Source organism: Papio anubis, chromosome 8, assembly GCF_008728515.1.
Source record: "Papio anubis isolate 15944 chromosome 8, Panubis1.0, whole genome shotgun sequence".
Classification (NCBI taxonomy): domain Eukaryota; kingdom Metazoa; phylum Chordata; class Mammalia; order Primates; family Cercopithecidae; genus Papio; species Papio anubis.
The window spans coordinates 18694727-18714678 of NC_044983.1; the positions used below are offsets into that span (position 1 = coordinate 18694727).

The window sequence follows — 19952 nt, forward strand, 5'->3', positions numbered from 1 at the left end:
GGGGCGTACAGGTGGTTTTTGGTTACATAGGTAAGTTCTTCAGTGGTGATTTCTGAGATTTTGGTGCATTCATCACCTTAGCAGTGTACATTGTACCCAATATGTAGCCTTTTATCCCTCACCCCCCATGCACCCTTCCCTCAAATCTCCAAAGTCCATTATGTCGTACCCAAATTTGGGCATCCTCATGGCTTAGCTCTCACTTATAAGTGAGAACACATGATATTTGATTTTCCAATCCTGAGTTACTTCACTTAGAGTAATAGCCTTCCAGCTCCTTTCAAATTGCTGTAAAGGCCATTATTTTGTGTTTTATGGCGAGTAGTATTCCATGGTGTATATATACCACATTTTCTTTGTACACTTATTGGTTGATGGGCATTTAGGTTGGTTCCGTATTTTTGCTATTGTGAATTGTGCTGCTATAAGCATGCATGTGCAAGTGTCTCTTTCATATAATGACTTTTTTTGTTTTGTGTAGGTATCCAGTAGTGGGATTGCTGGATCGAATAGTAGTTCTACTTTTAGCTCCTTACAGTCTCCATGCTGTTTTCCATAGCAGTTGTACTAGTTTAGATTCCCACTACCAGTGTAAAAGTGTTGCCTTTTCACCACATCCACACCAACATCTATTACTTTTTGACTTTTTAATTATGGAGAATGATCTTTATTTTGGGTTTGTGTAATGTTTTCTCAAGGTGAGATTCAGAAGTGTGCTGGAAATGAGACTGCCATCTTATTGCATCTTTTTAAAAAATGTTTAATTTTGTTTTTTATTATACTTTAAGTTCTGGGATACATGTGCAGTGCACGTAGGTTTATTACATAGGTATACATGTGCCACAGTGGTTTGCTGCACCCATCAATCCATCTTCTACATGAGGTATTTCTCCTAGTGTTATCCCTCCCCTAGCCCATGGGGTTAGGATCCGCTGAGCTAGACCGCTTGGCTCCCTGGCTTCAGGCCCCTTTCCAAGGGAGTGAACGGTTCTGTGTTGCTGGTGTTCCAGGTGCCAGTGGGATATGAAAAAATACTCCTGCAGCTAGGTGGGCGTCTGCCCAAATGGCCGCCCAGTTTTGTGCTTGAAACCCAGGGCCCTGGTGGCATAAGCACCCTAGGTAATCTGCTGGTCTGTGGGTTTTGACCATGGGAAATGCCTACTATCTGGGCTGGATAGCACCGTCCTTCACAGCACAATCCCTCATGGCTTCCCTTGGCTAGGGGAGGGAGTTCCCCAAACCCTTGCACATCCAGGGTGAGGCAGTGCCCCCATCCTGCTTCAGCTGATCCTCTGTGGGCTGTAACCACTGTCTAACCCGTCCCAATGAGATAAGCCGGGTACCTCTGTTGGAAATGCAGAAATCACCCACCTTCTGCGTTGATCTCACTGGGAGCTGCAGATCGGAGCTGTTCCTATTCAGTCATCTTGCCAGCCACCTCCTTATTGCATCTTATCATATGACACATGGTTGTGATAGTTCTCATCTTTGATAATCATTTTATTAAGATGATGCCTTCTAGGCATCTTCACTTTAAAGTTACCCTTTTCCCATTTGTAATTAATAAATATCTAATGAGTTAGTTAAATAATCTGTAAATATCCTGTTTCTTATTGAGCATTTTATTTATTTATTTTGATGTTCCCACTGGCCAAAACTAGGACCAGTTGAACATCAAAATAAATGATGAAAGTCACAAGTTATTAAGTCATTGAGTAAAATAGAAAAGGCAATTCCATGTTGATAGAAGGTGGCTTGTGTGTTCTTGTGCTATGCCACCATCCTTTTAGTAGCTCCTTGGTTTATTCCTTGGTTGATGATACAACCAGATATTCCAGATTTGTCTTGTGTTTTTTTTTCACCTTAGTCCTGTAGTCAGCCATTTCTCCATGGAACCATGATGGTGTTTTTTTTTGTGTGTGCAAAATAGTGTACAGAAGTCAAGGAAGGGCCACTAGACATGTTCACTGCTTTGGGGTTGACACTGACTCCCAGACCTCCCAGTGAATGAAGCTAGGGACACACACACACACACACACACACACGCATGCACACCCACTGCCCCACTACATCTATATTAATGTCTGTATCTACAAATACTAAAAATGGAGAGTTCACAGTGATGTCTCTAATTTCAAATCAATACCACAGGGTTGATTTTTTTTCTCCTTTCCATGTTGTAACTCTCTTCTTTTTCCAGTGAGGAACTTGGTTTCTATTATCCTTGATATATTTGCTTACATGTTCATTCATCCTGGGTATAACCAGTCTCCCATCAATGCTGCTGTCTCCTCCCCTAACCTGGTAAATGCCCATTTTTCACTGTTTAGGCTCCAATATCTCGTCCTGGTTCACACCCTTCGCTGATGTCTCTTCAGCCTACTCAGGTGTAACACCTTACATTTGATTGTCCCAACACAGACCATGCAGGCCAGCCCTGAGCATAGACTTCCTCTCCATTCTTCTTGGGCTCTGAGACCCACACTGGCTCACCTCCATGTTGGACTTTCATTTTTCTTAAACAGTTTATACCCAGAAACTTCATACTGGGCTGATCCCTTCACCTTGCTTGATACTACTTTAGGACTGCAGTGTTTGAGAAGGTGAAGGAAAATAGACCTGCAATCCCAAGACCGAGAAAATACAAGTTTACCTGGGTCTGTTGACTTTTTCTGCTCTTCCTCTCTGGAGCAGGTGGTGATGAGGAAGTTGAGGACTGCACCTAATCATCACAGGAATGCTCTGGGGCACAAGTGTTGCTGGGCCCAGGCAGAGTGAGCATGAGGCCCCCTTCAGATGGCCCTGGACCTCTTTCCTCATTTGGTCTTCTCCATTAGACGGAAGAGGATCCCAATGACATTTTTTGGGGCTACTATGTAGCACCTGTTGTCTAAATCAGTGTGCGCCTCCACTCAATGAGTCGGTATTATCCTTATAGTTTTTCAGATAAAAAGTTAGAAAACTTATATGGCTACTCATGTCCACCAAGGGTCAGAAGCAGGATTTGGTGTTGGGGCTGTCTGCCTCCAACTCTGTTTACCTCCTTTTCTCTTGTAATGGAGGCATACCAGAGTTGCTTAATCAATGTTAATATTAATGTCTGTGTGAAGAAAACATAAAATAAGAACTCTGGGGCTCTGGTGAGTTAAGACTTAAGCCCTATGGCCAGGGAATATTCTTTTTCTTTCTGAGATGTTATGGTAGGCATTTGGTTCAAGAAAAGCTGAGAAGTATTTTCTTGGACATCTTCATGAGATTATGATCTTATAAAGAATAAGAAAATAATATGTATTGGGCATTTACTAGGTGTATGACTCCATTCTAAAACTTTATACCTATCAATTTATTTAAGGGTCACTATGAGGTGACGTGTACTATTTTCTTCTATTTATAGATAAGAACTTAAGGCACAGAGAGTATAGGTAGCACCTAAGGTTATTATATTAGTCCATTCTCATGCTGCTAAAAAAGACATACACAAGATGGGGTAATTTACAAAGGAAAGAGGTTTAAAGGACTCACAGTTCCACATGGCTGGGGAGGCCTCACAATCATGGCAGAAAATGAAGGAAGAGCAAAAAGACACCTTACATGGCAGCAGGCAAGCAAGCTTGTGCAAGGGAGCTCCCATTGATAAAACCATCAGATCTCATGAGACTTAGTACCACAAGAACAGTATGAGAGAAACTGCCCCCAGGATTCAATTATTTCCATCTGGCCCCGCCCTGGACATGCTGGGATTATTACAATTCAAGGTGAGAGCTGGGTGGGGACACAGCCAAATCATATCAGTTACAGAACTGGAGAGAAGAAGAACCAGCGTTTGAGTGCAGGCTGATTGGTACTTGGGTTCAGTTCTTGACTGAGCAATAGGTTCTATTGATTCAGACTTCTCAACTACTGGGTTCTAGAATTTAGCTGAATGTGCTTTTCATGAAAAGACACATCACAATTAAGCCAAGGGATATAAAAGCACTTTGCAAGATGGAAAAATTATCCAATGTTATGTTCATATTATTACTTACTGAGTTTTTGTTAAATGTTTCCTTTTAGCTGTTTTTGAGACAGGCATTAAAGTATTAATTCAGAAATTGTTAAGTCAGAATGAGTGGGTCTGGGTATTTACTGAATGCCACGTGCCAGGCATAATAATCTCATAATAATCTAGCCACCCAGTGAACCACCCAAGTGAACCAATATTACAATACCCTGTAGTAATTACTATGGCAGATGTAAGCAGAGGATGTGGCAGGAGTAAAAAGGAAGGGTACAGAAAAGATTCTCAAAAGGGAGAATCTGGGGTCAGAGTCTTGGCCGGATGTCAGTTTCACGCTTCATGGTTCAAGTGAGTGAACTTCCTTAAAGAGACTTTTTACAGGGACATGGTCGAGATTAAAGAAGCCACAAAGAGACGTTGAGGCGCCCAGAGTCTAGCAATCATGGGACACTCTTAACACTTTGAGGCTGAAAGGTCAAGGAAAGGAAATGGTTTTACCAGAGCCCAGTAAGAACTCGAGCTACAAAGGAGGGGGTGGCAGCTAGGAGCATGGCCTCAGGGAGATGCAGCTTTCACCAGATACAAGGGGGCAGGCAAAAAATACTCCAACCACTTTTTAATTCCATCTTCTCAACTCCTGTGGCTGTTTCCTAGAAATAAAACCCAAATGAAAGTCAGCTGTTAAAAGGATCTAAGTAGGGCACTCTCTAGGGATCAGCCATCCTGGCACAGAGCCGGAAAGGTCAGAAAGTGGACCTGGGGTGAGAATAACCTGCATATCATAGAAGGCTTCCTAAAAAAGGTGGTTCCTTAATTAACGCTGAAGTATAGAGAAGAGTTTTCTAGGTAAACATGGAAGGGGAAGAAGATATGCCAGGCAGAGAGTCTGTCCTGTTTAAAGGCATGATCCTGTCGGGAAACTATGATGTCTTCATGATGAATGGGGTGGGAAGGGTAAGAAAGATGCCGTGGTAGAATTACATTTTGCCCCAACCATATCTTCTTATCACCACTGTTCTTTCTTTGTGTTTAAAACATAAAAAATCATATTTGTTGGAGAGAAAAAAAATCACATCTTTTTTTTTCTTTAGCCCATTATTTTTCTTTTTTCTTTTTTTTTAATTATACTTTTAAGTTTTGAGGTACATGTGCAGAACGTGCACATTTGTTACATAGGTGTACACATACCATGGTGGTTTGCTGCACCCATCAATCTGCCACCTACATTAGGAATTTCTCTTAATGCTATCCCTCCCCTAGCTCCCGATCCGCCGACAGGCCCCAGTGTGTGATGTTCCCCTCTCTGTGTTCATGTGTTCTCCTTGTTCAACTCCCACTTATGAATGAGAACATGCGGTGTTTGGTTTTCTGTTCTTGTGATAGTTTGCTGAGAATGATGGTTTCCAGCCTCATGTTTCTGCAAGGACATGAACTCATCCTTTCTTATGGATGTATATGTGCCATATTTTCTTTATCCAGTCTATCATTGATGGACTTTTGGGTTGGTTCCAAGTCTTTGCTATTGTGAATAGTGCTGCAATAAACATATGTGCCTGTGTCTTTATAGGAAAATGATTTATAATCCTTTGGGTATATACCCAGTAATACGATTGCTGGGTCAAATGGTATTTCTAGTTCTAGATCCTCGAGGAATCGCCACACTGTCTTCTACAATGATTGAACTAATTTACACTCCCACCAACAGCGTAAAAGCGTTCCTATTTCTCCACATCCTCTCCAGCATCCGTTGTATTCCTGACTTTTCAATGATCGCCATTCTAACTGGCCTGAGATTGTATCTCCTTGTAGTTTTGATTTGCATTTCTCTAATGACCGGTGATGATGAGCTTTTTTTTATATGTTTGTTGGCTGCATAAATGTCTTTTTTTGAGAAGTGTCTGTTCATATCCTTTGCCCACTTTTTGATGGAGTTTGTTTTTTCTTGTAAGTGTAAGTTATTTGCCGATTCTGGATATTAGCCCTTTGTGAGATAGATAGATTGCAAAAATGTTCTCCAATTCTGTAGGTTGCCTGTTCACTCTGATGATAATTTCTTTTGCTGTGCAGAAACTCTTTAGTTTAATCAGATCCCATTTGTCAGTTTTGTTGCCATTGCTTTTGGTGTTTTAGACATGAAGTCCTTGCTGATGCCTATGTCCTGAATGGTATTGCCTAGGTTTTCTTCTAGGGTTTTTATGGTTTTAGGTCTGGCATTTAAGTCTTTAATCCATCTTGAGTTGATTTTTGTATAAGGTGTAAGGAAGGGATCCAGTTCCAGTTTTTTGCATATGGCTAGCCAGGTTTCCCAGCACCATTTATTAATTAGGGAATCTTTTCCCCATTGCTTGTTTTTGTCAGGTTTGTCAAAGAGCAGATGGTTGTAGATGTGTGGCATTATTTCTGAGGGCTCTGTTCTGTTCCATTGGTCTATATCTCTGTTTTGATACCAGTACTATGCTGTTTTGGTTACTGTAGCCTTGTGGTATAGTTTGAAGTCAGGTAGTATGATGTCTCCAGCTTTGTTCTTTTTGCTTAGGATTGGCTTGGCTGTGAAGGCTCTTTTATGGTTCCATATGAAGTTTAAAGTAGTTTCTTCTGTGAAGAAGGTCAATGGTAGCTTGATCTGGATAGCATTGAATCTATAAATTACTTTGGCAGTATGGCCATTTTCATGATATTGATTCTTCCTATCCGTGAGCTTGGAATGTTTTTTCCATTTGTTTGTGTCCTCTCTTATTTCCTTGAGCAGTGGGTTTGTAGTTCTCTTTAAAGAGGTCTTTCACATCCCTTTTAAGTTGAATTCCTAGGTATTTTATTCTATTTGTAGCAATTGTGAATGGGAGTTTACTCATGATTTAGCTCTCTGTGTGTCTATTGTTGGTGTATAGGAATGCTTGTGATTTTTGCACGTTGATTTTTTTTATCCTGAGACTTTGCTGAAGTTGGCTTACCAGCTTAGGGAGATTTTGGGCTGAGAAGATGGGGTTTTCTAAATATACAATCATGTCATCCGCAAGCAGAGAAAATTTGACTTCCTCTTTTCCTATTTGAATACTTTATTTCTTTCTCTTGCCTGATTGCCCTGGCCAGAACTTCCAATACCATGTTGAATAGGAGTGGTGAAAGAGGGCATCCTTGTCTTGTGCTGTTTTCCAAAGGGAATGCTTCCAGCTTTTGCCAATTCAGTAGATAATGGCTGTGGGTTTGTCACAAATGGCTCTTATTATTTTGAGATACTTTCCATTGATTCCTAGTTTATTGAGAGTTTTTAGCATGAAGGGCTGTTGAATTTTGTTGAAGGCTTTTTCTGCATCTGTTGAGATAATCATGTGGCTTTTGTCATTGGTTCTGTTTATGTGATGGATTATGTTTATTGATTTGCATATGTTGAACCAGCCTTGCATCCCAGGTGTGTAGCTGGCTTGATTGTGGTGGATAAGTTTTTTGATGTGCTGCTGGATTTGGTTTGCTAGTATTTTATTGAATATTTTTGCATCGATGTTTATCAGGGATATTGGCCTAACATTTTCCTTTTTTGTTATGTTTCTGCCAGGCTTGGGTATCAGGATGATGCTGGCCTCATAAAATGAGTTAGGGAGAATTCCCTCTTTTTCAGTTGTTTGGAATAGTTTCAGAAGGAATGGTACCAGCTCCTCTTTGTACCTCTGGTAGAATTCGGCTGTGAATCTGTCTGGTCCTCGACTTCTTTTTGGTCGGTAGGCTATTAATTACTGCTCCAATTTTAGAACTTGTTATTGGTCTATTCAGGGATTCAACTTCTTCCTGGTTTAAACTTGGGTGAGTGTATGTGTCCAGGAATTTATCCACTTCTAGGTTTTCTAGTTTATTTGCATAGATGTGTTTATAGTATTCTCTGATGGCAGTGTGTATTTCTATGGGATTGGTGGTGATATCCCCTTCATCATTTTTTATTGCATCTATTTGAGTCTTCTCTCTTGTCTTCTTTATTAGTCTGGTTAGCAGTCTATCAATTTTGTTGATCTTTTCAAAAACCAGGTCCTGGATTCATTGATTTTCTTTTTTCAAGGGTTTTTCATGTCTTTATCTCCTTCAGTTCTCCTCTGATTTAGTTATTTCTTGTCTCGGTGTTCTACATGTTCAGAGAACTTCCTTGGTGATGAACTATAGAAATGATCCCTGAAAGTATAGCCTTACATCATGACTATGATAGAAGGGATCTCAAAAGGATCAGCCCCTGGATCAGTCTGGCAACTTTCTGAGCCATGCAGCATAGGTGGCATCTGGGTTCCACCTAGAGTTAAATATCCTGCTGAGTTCTTTGTTTTACATTGAAATTTATATTCATCTTTCATAACTCACTGTCTTAGTCCCCTTGGGCTGCTGTAACAAAGTACCATAGACTTAGAACCAACAGAAATTCATTTCCCACAGTGCTGGTGGCTAGAAGTCTGAGATGAAGGCACCCATAGACTCTGTGTCTGGTGAGGGCTTGCTCTTGACTTGGTAGACGGCACCTTCTTGCTGTGTCCTCACATGGTGGAAGGGACAAGGCAGCTCTCTAGGTCCTCGTTTATAAGGGCACTAATCCCATTCATGACAGATTTGCCTTCATGACCTTATCATCTCCCAAAGGCCCTACCTCCTAACACCGTCACCTTTGGGGATTAGGATTTCAACCTATGAAGTTTAGAAAGACATATTTGGACGACAGCACCCATCATCTTCTTCTACCAAGGCTTTTAATTTTATTTTTTTTAAGAGACAGTGTTTTACTCTATCGCCCAGGCTGGAGTGCAATGATGTGATCATAGCTCACTGCAGCTTTGAACTCCTGTGCTCAAGCGACCCTCTTGCCTCAGCCTCCTGAGTGGCCAGAAGTACAGACATGAACCACCATGCACAGCTAAATTTTGTAGTTTTTACAGAGATAGGGTATCATTATGTTGCCCAGGGTTGCATCAAAGTGATCCTTCCAGCTTGGCCTCCTAAAGCCTGGAATTCTAGGCATAAGCCACAGCACTCAGCCTCCTACCCAGGCTCTTAACCTTCTAGTAGTTTTAATACAGTGTTGTGGAAGGCCAAGGTCTAGACTATTTTGAAGGGTTATTTTCAGCTTCAAGTTCTTTGGCTTTCGTACCACGTCTGTCCTAATGCCTTAGAATTCCTTCCCCTTGCTAATACCAAGCCTAGCCCTCTCATTCTGCTTTTATGTCAAGAACCAGTGTAGGCCATAATAACTAGGGCAGTCTGCCCAGGGCCTGGAAAAGTAACAACAGCGTCCTGGCCATTTCCTTTCTTTCCATTCTACACACTCCTTATTCATGTGAAACTTACAGTGCTGATTATCTTCCTTGAGTGTTTTCTTCTACTTGCCTTCTTAGAAGTCCTAGTGACTTGAAGTATCAATCATTTACCCATCACCCTAATGCTTTATGAAAAGATACCTTCAGTGTTCTCCTTATACAGATAAAAAAAGTGAGACATAGATACCTGATGTCACACCCTTAGAAAGTGTAGAGTGAATGTTAAGGTCAGTCTGACACAGAACACACACTCTTCACACTCTTTTCTTTTTCTTTCTTTCTTTTTTTTTTGAGATAGAGTCTCGCTCTCTCACTCAGGCTGGAGTGCAATGGCACAATCTCGGCTCAATGCAACCTCCGCCTCCCGGGTTCAAGCGATTTTCCTGCCTCAGCCTCCCCAATAGCTGGGATTACAGGTGCGTGCCACCATGCCTGGCTAATTTTGTATTTTTTTTTTTTTTTTTTTTGAGAGGGAGTCTCACTCAGTCACCCAGGCTGGAGTGCAGTGGCGCCATCTCTGCTCAGTGCAAGCTCCGCCTCCCGGGTTCACGCCATTCTCCTGCCTCAGCCTCCCGAGTAGCTGGGACTACAGGCGCCCGCCACCACGCCCGGCTAATTTTTTGTATTTTTAGTAGAGACGGGGTTTCACCGTGTTAGCCAGGATGGTCTTGATCTCCCGACCTCGTGATCCGCCTGCCTCGGCCTCCCAAAGTGCTGGGATTAGAGGCATGAGCCACCACGCCCCACGTAATTTTGTATTTTTAGTAGAGATCGTGTTTCACCATGTTGGCCAGGCTGGTCTCAATCTCCTGACCTTAAGTGGTCTGCCTGCCTCTGCCTCCCAAAGTGCTGGGATTACAGGTGTGTGCCACTGTACCCGGTCACTCTTTGCACTATTGACTCTATGCTGGACTTCATCTCTAAACAGACTTCACAAACAGATTTGCTTTTCTGACTTCTGTAATTTCCCTCCTATGTAGAACTGTGCTTTTGCTTCAGTATTCTTTCTGAATCACTGAGTACTCCTTCTTGTTTGAGATATCTTTATTTTCTTTTTAAAAATCTTAAATGTTGTATTTTATGTTAGAGACAGGGTCTTGCTATGTTGCCCAGGGTGGAGTGCAGTGGTGATTTACAGGTGGGATCATTGCCTACTACAGTCTTTAACTTCTGACCTTTAGTGATCTTCTGTCTCAGCCCCCCATTGCTGGGACTGTGCCACCACACCTGGCTGTTCTCTTTAATATTATGTCTTGCTGTTTCTGCTTCCTCAATCTCAGATTCAATCTGAAGTCTCCTCTTACTCTTTCCACCTCTGACCCCATTATAAGCCTTTCCACAGCCCTGAGTCCAGCTGTCACCAGGCACATGATTTTCTTGTTAATGGTGTGCGGTACTGAGCATGTTCAGTGGAATCAGCTGTTAAGGCCTCCCAAACTGAAAGTCCTACCCCTAATTCCAGCTGCAGCACCAGAAGTAAGATGGTCTGAGACGTTGGTACCAAGTCCCTGTTACCGTGCCTCTTCTTTACATTCTACTTCAACTGATTTGGATCTCTTGCCCCTGTATATCCCAATGGATTGGATGTCCAACGACCTGGTTTGCCTGGGACAGTTAGGGTTTATGCTCACTGTTCTGGTGTAATAATTAGTGGTTCCCTCGTGGACTCTCAAAAGCGTCCTAGTTTGAAGGTTAGATCATGTGATCCTTGTACCTCTTGGCCCCTCTGAATGAAAAAACATATTCGTTGTGATGAACGGGACAGGGCCTGACATTTCATAGAATTACAAATTGAAGGTGAGATAATACATGTGGGCAACACATGATAGGCCTGACTTTCTTAAAATAGAAAGGAAGCAACAGCTTGCACCTCTCTTTTTCAAAGCAGCTCCAGGTAATGTGATCAAATACTCAGCCAACTGTTAATGACATAGCCTGGAACTCGGTTGCAGATAGATCTTTTTAGAGTAGTAGACCAACCAGACCCATCTGGTGATGAAAAAGCCTTCCCTTGATCACCTGTCAGAGGCAGAGTGATACACATAGATGTGCCTCTGTGAAGCCACTCCCTTTTCACTCTGAGCATGTGCAAAGCTTACCTGGGATGCCAGTGGTGCTGCTGTGCTGGACCTGGACTGTGAAGGGCTCCAGGATGTGGCTGGGAAGAAATGACTCCATTATCTCAGCAGAGCAGAGCGCTTGTGTTCCATTTGGCCTGGCAGCTGCTGTTTGGTTGTAGGGTGGCAATCCTAGGCCTCCCTCTCCTGCTTCAGGGCTTACCCTATGGCTTGCCCATCTGTCCAGGACAAAGCCCCAGGGAACAGGGCCAGGTAACAGAACAAGGAAGGTCCTACTGGGTGAAATGCCATAGAAATGCATTTCAGAGAGGGTCCTCCTGCACTGGGTTACTGACTTTTCTGCCAGTGGCTACTAAAAAATGAATTCTTCAAAGTGTTTTTCGCTGGCTCTTATAGGTGAATTGACTGGAAGGAACAATGAACAAAAACTGTGAGCTGCACATCATTAAGTCTCTGAGGGAGAAGAAAAATTAAGCAGCCCTCTCTCTAAGTTGATTTTTTTGTTTGTTTGTTTTGAGACAGAGTTTCACTCTTGTTGCCCAAGCTGGAGTGCAATGGGGCCATCTTGGCTCACTGCAACCTCCGCCTCTCAGGTTCAAGCGATTCTCCTTCCTCAACCTCCCAAGTAGCTGGGATTACAGGCATATGCCACCACGTCTGGCTAAGTTTGTATTTTTAGTAGAGACGGGGTTTGTCTGTTAGTCAGGCTGGTCTCGAACTCCTGGCCTCAGGTGATCTGCCCGCCTTTGCCTCCCAAAGTGCTAGGATTACAGGTGTGAGCCACCACGCCCAGCCTCTCTAAAGTGATTTTAAAGGTCAGATATCCTGAACCTGTGACCTTGTCCCTGATGATTTGAATTATAAAAAGTTTTCCTAAGGAATGAAAGACAAAAAAAAAAAAAAAAAAAAAAAGAGGCTTTTTTTTTCAGACCTTGCAAATCAGATGAAAAGAATTTTGTTTGAGGACTAGTGGGGAATGGAAGAGAAGGTGGGAAAGTTATAGTACGATAATTGGAAGGAGAAAGAACTAGAAGCAGATAATTTGTACAAGTAGAGGAGCAGGTAGGAGAGCTGGGAGAAAGGAGGAATAAGAGTGCATGCAGGCCATGTGTGGCCTGGAACTGACCTTTCACAGGGATCAGCAGGGTTGCTAGGCCAGGAAAGGATGTAAGGGGCTCTTCAGGACCCAAGTCAATTTCCACAATTCTCTGCCATGCCCCAAATTCCTAGCTTGCTTGCTCTATTTTATTACAGCATCAAAAGTCTCTGCTAAAATAGAAATTCCACTGCTACCTGTGAATAGTTTGGTGTAAAATATACGTTGAATGGCTTTAGACCCTTGTTTTGGACCCTCTGAAATATTTTGGAAAGGGAAGACCAGGGTGTCAGTGGAATGGACTGTCATCTGAGTGTAGCTGAAGGCTCTGGAAACCCTGGGGGAGAATGGAGCCTTGGACCTCTATGTACAGGAATTCTGAGAATAACTTTTAATGGCTTCATCATTTTATGAATATCTACAGTGAGGTTAGAACAGGCCGCCATTCATCTGTAGACTTATTTCATTTATTTATTCATTATATGCCTGCTATGGACTATATGGGAGGCTTGCTTGTGCTTTGGTGGTTAAGGCAGACAGAGAATAGTTAGAAACACTTCCGAGAAGGGCAGAGAACCAGCTGGAACAAATGCATTTGTTTTTCTAGAGGGCAAGCAAGGAAGAAAGTGAGGCAGTTTCCTGTCCAGAACACTGGCCTCCTAGGGCAGCGAGGGGTTCGTTGGCACCGTCAACACTGACTAAGAGCAGCGTAGCCAAGATCAGGTATAGTGGGTTGAACAGTGTCCCCCCAAAATTCATGTCCACCTGGAACCTCAAAATACGACCTTAACTGGAAATGGAGTCTTTGCAGATGTGGTAAATTAAGACGAGGTCATTCTGTATTAGTGTGGATCATAAATTGAATGACTGGTGTCTTTATGGAGAAAATAGAGGGAGATTTAGACACAGAGACACAAAGGAGACATAGGGATGAAGGCCACATGACAACTGAGGCAGAAGTTGCAGTGTTGCTGCCACAAGCCAAGGAAGGCCAAGGACTGCCAGCAAGCACCGGAAGCTAAAAGAGGAGCATGAGATGCTTTCCTGGGGGAGAGCTTCCAGAACCATTCCTGTGGACTCCTTCATTTTGGACTTCGGGCCTTCAGAACTGTGAGAGAATAAAGTTTTGTTTTAAGCCACCCAGGTTGTGGCACATCGTTATGGCAGCCCTGGGGAATCCATGTATCAGGCTGTAAGGCTAGTCTTCCTGTCCCAGGGTTGGTTCGGGAAGAGTAAGGAGACACCAAGATGGTACTGGGTTAGTGTGAGAGCTCAAGACCAACAGAGCGTCTGAGACCAGGGAGGGCTCCCAGCAAGTGAAGGTGTGGCACAGATGCCAGAATGGCAGAGATGCAATTTCTCCCACAGCATTCTTTAGAAACGAAGCAGTCATTTGTGAAGCCCTTGCCTGCCCTTGGGTGCTGCAGCCTGTTTTATGGGCATTGTGCCCTCAGGCCAATTGCATATGTGCGTCAACTGATTTTTCACATGGATCCTCCTGCTGTAAAAAGTCTTGGCCGGGTATGGTGGCTCATGCCTGTAATCTCAGCATTTTGGAAGGCTAAGGCAGGAGGATCATTTGAGCTCAGGAGTTCAAGAACAGCCTGGGCAGCATCACAAAACCCTGCCTCTCTTTTAAAACATTAAAAAAAGTTTCTCTTTCCAGAAATCCTTGCAGTCAGACACCTTCAGAGGATCTGAGTTTTAGAGGGGGAACATGGCTAAAAGCAAGTTGATAGCCTAGAACTTTCCTCAGGTTGCGATTACTTGGAGGCCTCTTAGGAGGGCAAATAGGGATAGTGCTGAGTTGCGCTTTGTTCCGCTGCAAAGAAAAACCATGGGGATGTGCATCTGTAGCTTGCCTGAAGTGAAGTAAGTCACTCTTAAAAAGTTACTCATGAGTTCTAGGTTTATGATAATGTGGAGGCAGAGAGGGCTGCAACGGGGGTAAGTTCGGTCACCATGTTGATGGTGGTTGAATGCTCCCTGGAGGCTTTAATTTTCCTTGGAAAAATCGCTCTAAAGAGGATATGAGCTTTTTCACTTTTGACTCCTCGCCATCCAATGCTGGAGCAGTGAGTTCCCAGAAAAGCCTGGACATAGCGGACATAAAACATTTAAGCACTGAAAGGGCACTGGGAAAGCCTATTCAAACTTAAGTGACTTTGGATTTGATACCCTGATTATCTACTAGACAGAATTATAAGAAGTAAATGGTAAGGCCTATAGCAGTTTGGAACAGGGAATTGTTGGAAAGCCCTATTAAGCCTGAGAGGGCTTATTAGGGATGCTACCCAATACTTGGATTCAAAGCTACATTTAACTAGGCTTCTTCCACCCTTCTTTCTGAATCTTTACTTGAGCCCTGGAGGTGGGGAGTATTTCATAGCAGGATAAAGTTGTATTTGCTAATTCTTGAGGATTAGCAGGAAGAGTATTAATGAGATCTTGATCAGGGCCTGCTGTGGTTATGGGGGTGAGATTTGGCTTTTTTTTTTTCTTTTCTGACTTTTTACAATATTTCTTAACACTCAAGATTCTATCCAATTTGAAATAGATACATTCAGTACTCTGGGGCCAGCAACAGGCTTAGCATGTTACACACAAGACACAGTCTGGAGAGGCAAAAGTTGAGTGTAGAAAGCCTTGTTCAGACAGCAATGCCCTTAGACCTTGGGCCTTGCCTCAGGCCTATACTTCAGGGGACCCCATGCTTTGGAGTTTCTTGTTGACATTTTCTAAAACTCCCTCTGATGCCTTGGACAAACTGGGTCTGTCAGTGCACGCCAGGAAGAGAACTCAGAGTTCAGACAAGGGCTCCCCACCACCTTGGTTCCCATTTCTACCTTCTCCATCACTCTCTGACCCTCCGCATCCCTCACTCAACACACACACACACACACACACACACACACACACACACACACCACAACACAACACATCACATACAACACAACACACATACCCATACCCCCTGGTACCACACCACACACATACCCCACACACACTACCCACCTCCCCAAACACCACACATGTACCACACACAAAACACACACACCATGCACAAACCACACAAAACACACTCCCCACACACACACTCCCATACACACCACACACACCCACACGCACATGCCACACCTATGCCACACCCATGCCACACCCATGCCACACCCACACCACACCCCTCCCCAAACACACCACACATGCCCCACATACATACCACACACACACCACACACACTCTCCCCACACATACCGCACACACTATACACAACACACACCACACTACACACACATAGACCACACATACACAACACACAACACACACCCCACAATACAAAATACACAACACTCATTCTGACTTCGGTAGAACATTTACTAAAACACACAGCACACACACCACACAAATACAGCACACATCACACATACACACACACCACACAAAGACACCACACGCATACCACACACACACACTTGCCTTAGGGATATATATGTATAGCTTGATCAGATGTACCAAGGAACATTTGCAATGGTCCCCAGGCCTTGTGGCTGGGACCCAGTTCCAAGAGGAGCCTGGTGTGTGGACTTCTGCCAGCTGGTGTTGCATTTTTCTTGCAGGACCACAGAAGATTGGTTCTGACTTGCTGACTTTGGATGACCCTCATTTATGTCCGAGACAGGCTGAGTTCAGTGCTCTGTCCTTCAGTGGTCCAATTCCAACCCTTTGTTAAGTCACGCACGTGTGTCCCTGTGTTGGCGCTCACCCATTTCATGTTCTTTTCGTGGTGACACCTCCTGTCTACAGGACACAAGGGCAGTGGGACACAGTGGCAACGGAGATTGCCAGCCTTTCCCTTCAGCCTGAGCCAGTGAGCTAGAAGACATAACTGGAGAGACTCCTTTTACATTTTATTATCCTGTGACAATGTGTCTAGACCCAGAGATGAGTGAGAGGATGGGAGATGGAAGCTGGTCTGGATCTCTAAGTAAGAAAGACCCCTGTAGGGGAATGTTTGATCTAATAGGGGATACATAGAAGCATAAGGTAAGAAGACACAGCTTTGAACCACACAGCCAAGTTAGCCTTTGGGAGTCCTGAGAGCAAGGACTGGGGCCACTAGCTGCAGTGCTCAGTTTCAAGCAAAGAGTTGTTGTCTTTGGGAATATGAGGAAAGGTAGCACTCTCAGTCTGGGAGAGCTTGAATTATTGGCAGACCATCACAAACAGGAACGAAAACCATGAGAAAACGTGGGGGTGAGCGATGTTAAGAATAGGGTACCTGGTGCATTTTCTAGGCTTAAGCCTGTGGCAAAGTCTTGGCTGGATTAGACATGATGATAGCATGTGTTAAATTGCAGTCCTGGCATCTAAAATCTCTCCTGAAGTAGGAAGACTATGGATGCAGTTAGAGGCAATATCAGTTACTGGAGTGGAGAATGGTAATTGGGAAGAGCAATGTCAGTAGTTCTTTTTCTGCATAAGCTGTGGCCAAGGAGGGGAGGCTTTAAACCCAGAGGTAATCCTGCCACTGGTGATGCGGCCTCCGGTCAAGTCCATTTCACCACAAGTTGTGCCTTGCTGGAGTACATCCAGGGAAAGAACATAAGCTTTGGGGCCAGTAAGATCAAGGAGCCTTAAGATCTTAGACAATCTCTCTCCAAGCCTTAGTTTACTAATCTAATGAGATGGAGAAAGCAAAACACCTTCCATGTTTCATTAAGGAATGAACAAGTGGGTAAGGAAGTGCTTTGTTATCTGTAAGTCTTCCTCTGATACCTTGAACCTTAAACAATCTCTCTACATGCAGGTTGTTGTCCTTAGTTTTCCCCTTAATCTCTTTCTCCTTTTGAGGGCACATTTCAGCTCCGGAGTCTATGGAGCCTCTCCCCAGAGACCTCTTTCTTCAGCAAAAGTGTGTTCCTTCCCCTCTTCAGTTGCACAGATCAGTAGAGAACTTGGCCCTGAGGAGTAGCTGAGATGTGAGCCCTTTGATTTCCTCTTCCCTTTAATGTTTTCAAAGATCAGGAAGATTGCCGCTTTCTTTTGAAAGCAGCTCTGGTGCTAGCAGAAAACACAGAAGCAAGTAAAAGCCAGGGCCGATTCCAATCCAGGCTGACCTGAAGACCAAGTTCTACGTGGAGGTCTGGGGAGTCTCCTACAGGTTGGAGATCTACAAGCTGGCAAAAGAGAGGGCTGCTCAGGAAACTTCTTGGTAATGTGGATTGAAGTGAAATGGTCTCTTGGGAGAAGTCAGGAGCTGTAATCAGCATCTGGTGAGCCCAGATGACCATGACAAGGTCCCCTGTTTTGTTTCAGCCCTTGGGTGGCATTTATTGACAAACTCCTCTGCCGCCTCTGAGTGCTGGAAGTGGCACTGCACGTTAGAGCTTGCTGAGCACTTTCAGCTGGCTGCAGAGTCAGCTTTGGCATCTATAGAGTAAGACATAGAGAAAAAAGGGCTTCTGCTCCTGTGGGAGTCTGCACATCATCCCCTCCCACACGTGATAGATACAGGAGAATTCTACATGACCAAGGGTCAGCACTGGGATTAGGTTTTCCACTCTTTTCAAAGCAGGTTTTCTAAAGATCTGGGGTCTCTATGGGCTTCCCTCAGCCTTTAGGGTCTGGTGCAACTCCGCTGCGTAGATTCAGACCTTGATTTTGAGGTGACAGCTTTTTTGACTCATGCATTCCAGATAAAATACATTATTCTGCAGTCCCACCTTCCTTATCCTTTGAAAGTACCAGTGCTCCCCATCAACCTATGACTAAAAATGTCACATAATACAGATCAAGAAATAAGTATACATGCTATGAGTAAGCTGTATCAATGTGTTATGTCTACATAAAATACACAGTAGAGGGACTAAATTAGCAATGTTTCTATCTATGGTAGTATTTGGATAAAAATACTTCTCTATTAATGCATGCACCAAGAAGTAGAAGCATCCACAAGTCCTCCTCTTCCTCTTCTACCAACATGTGTGGAAAATTGGGGCCAGTCACAGTGGCTCACGCCTGTAATCCCAGCACTTTGGGGGGCTAAGGTGGGCAGACTGCCTGAGGCCAGGAGTTCGAGACCAGCCTGGCCAATATGGTAAAACCACATCTCTACTAAAAATACGAGAATTAGCTGGGCGTGGTGGTGTGTGCATATAATCCCAGTGACTTGGGAAGCTGAGGCAGGAGAATCACTTGAACCCAGGAGGTGGAGGTTGCAGTAAGCCATGATTACGCCACTGCACTCCTGCTTGGGGGGTAGAGTAACATTTCATCTCAAAAAGAAAAGAGAAAGAAAATTGGGCTGAGCGCCAACTAAAGGCACATGGGCTGTATATGCCCCATGTGTGGGTGGGTTGGGCTGGTTCTCCAGGGCCTCATTTCCCAGGACTCAGTGCTGTTCATGAGCAGCAGGAAAGCGTGGGAAGCAGAGGTCAGGGAAGTTGAGAGGGGTGCAGGGCCGCAGGGAAGCTGAATGAGCAGCACAGATGGTGGTGGCGAGGGGAGCCCAGAGAAGGCTTTACCGATGGTTTCCCCCTATTTCCTGCAGAGCGTTCCTAACATAAAATAGGCATCTGCTCCTTATTGGACATCACATATGATTGGAAATACAGGGTTTCCCCACACCCTCCCCTCCACATTGCATTCTGTCTGACGAATTATGGGTGTTTATTCCCACTGATGTTTTATCTAAGTGCCTCTTCAATCCATTTGCTTTGTGACTGAAAAGAAAAAAATCTTTAGAAAAGTTGGATAACTTCATAAATTTTCATCTATAGAGAAAGCAATATATGAAAAGCCTTTCCAATTGTGCTTGTAACATATTTTCTCTGCTTTGTTGCTTATCCATTCCACTTTGGGGTCCCAGAAATGTGTCATCAGCAATTGTTTCCTGGGTTTGGGCATTTTCTACTCTCTCTAGTAGAAAAGGTCTTGTGCATGTTTTTCATTATATATATAACTTTCTTTGTCCTATGTTGGATATAAGTAATTGTTTGAAAGTAAAGAGTATCATTCTAATACATTGTAGGTGGCAGTGAAAAGTGGCACAAAGCCTCTTGTAAATCAGTGTAACTGACTGTATCAAGAGGCTTTAATGTTCATCAGTACCCTTTAAAAATTTCACTTCTTAGTATCTGTGCTAAAGAAACAATCTAAATATCAAAAGCATACATAACAATAATGTTCCCTACATTGTTTTAGATACACGTGTAGACATACACAAATACATATTTAAAAACTATAAACAACTTAAATGTTCAACAAGTACAGGGCGTTTATGTAAATTCATAAATCTATTTGACAGAATATTCTAATAGCAATCAAAATGGTATTCAAAATAGAAGACTACAACATAAAAACATGAAAACACATGTCTCATAATTTAAATGACAACCCCCAGATATGCAGTTACATATCTGGCATGCATATGACTACTTATAAATATGCATATTACAAAAAAGTAGGAAGGGACCAAGCCATCTTGTTAATCATGA

The 19952-nt window shown here is 43.4% G+C and overlaps 1 pseudogene; it reads right to left on the reverse strand.

The window, feature by feature from the left end:
* Window positions 1-8078: 8078 nt before the first annotated feature.
* On the reverse strand, window positions 8079-8171 carry LOC116268795 (annotated as a pseudogene).
* Between the last annotated feature and the right edge of the window lie 11781 nt (window positions 8172-19952).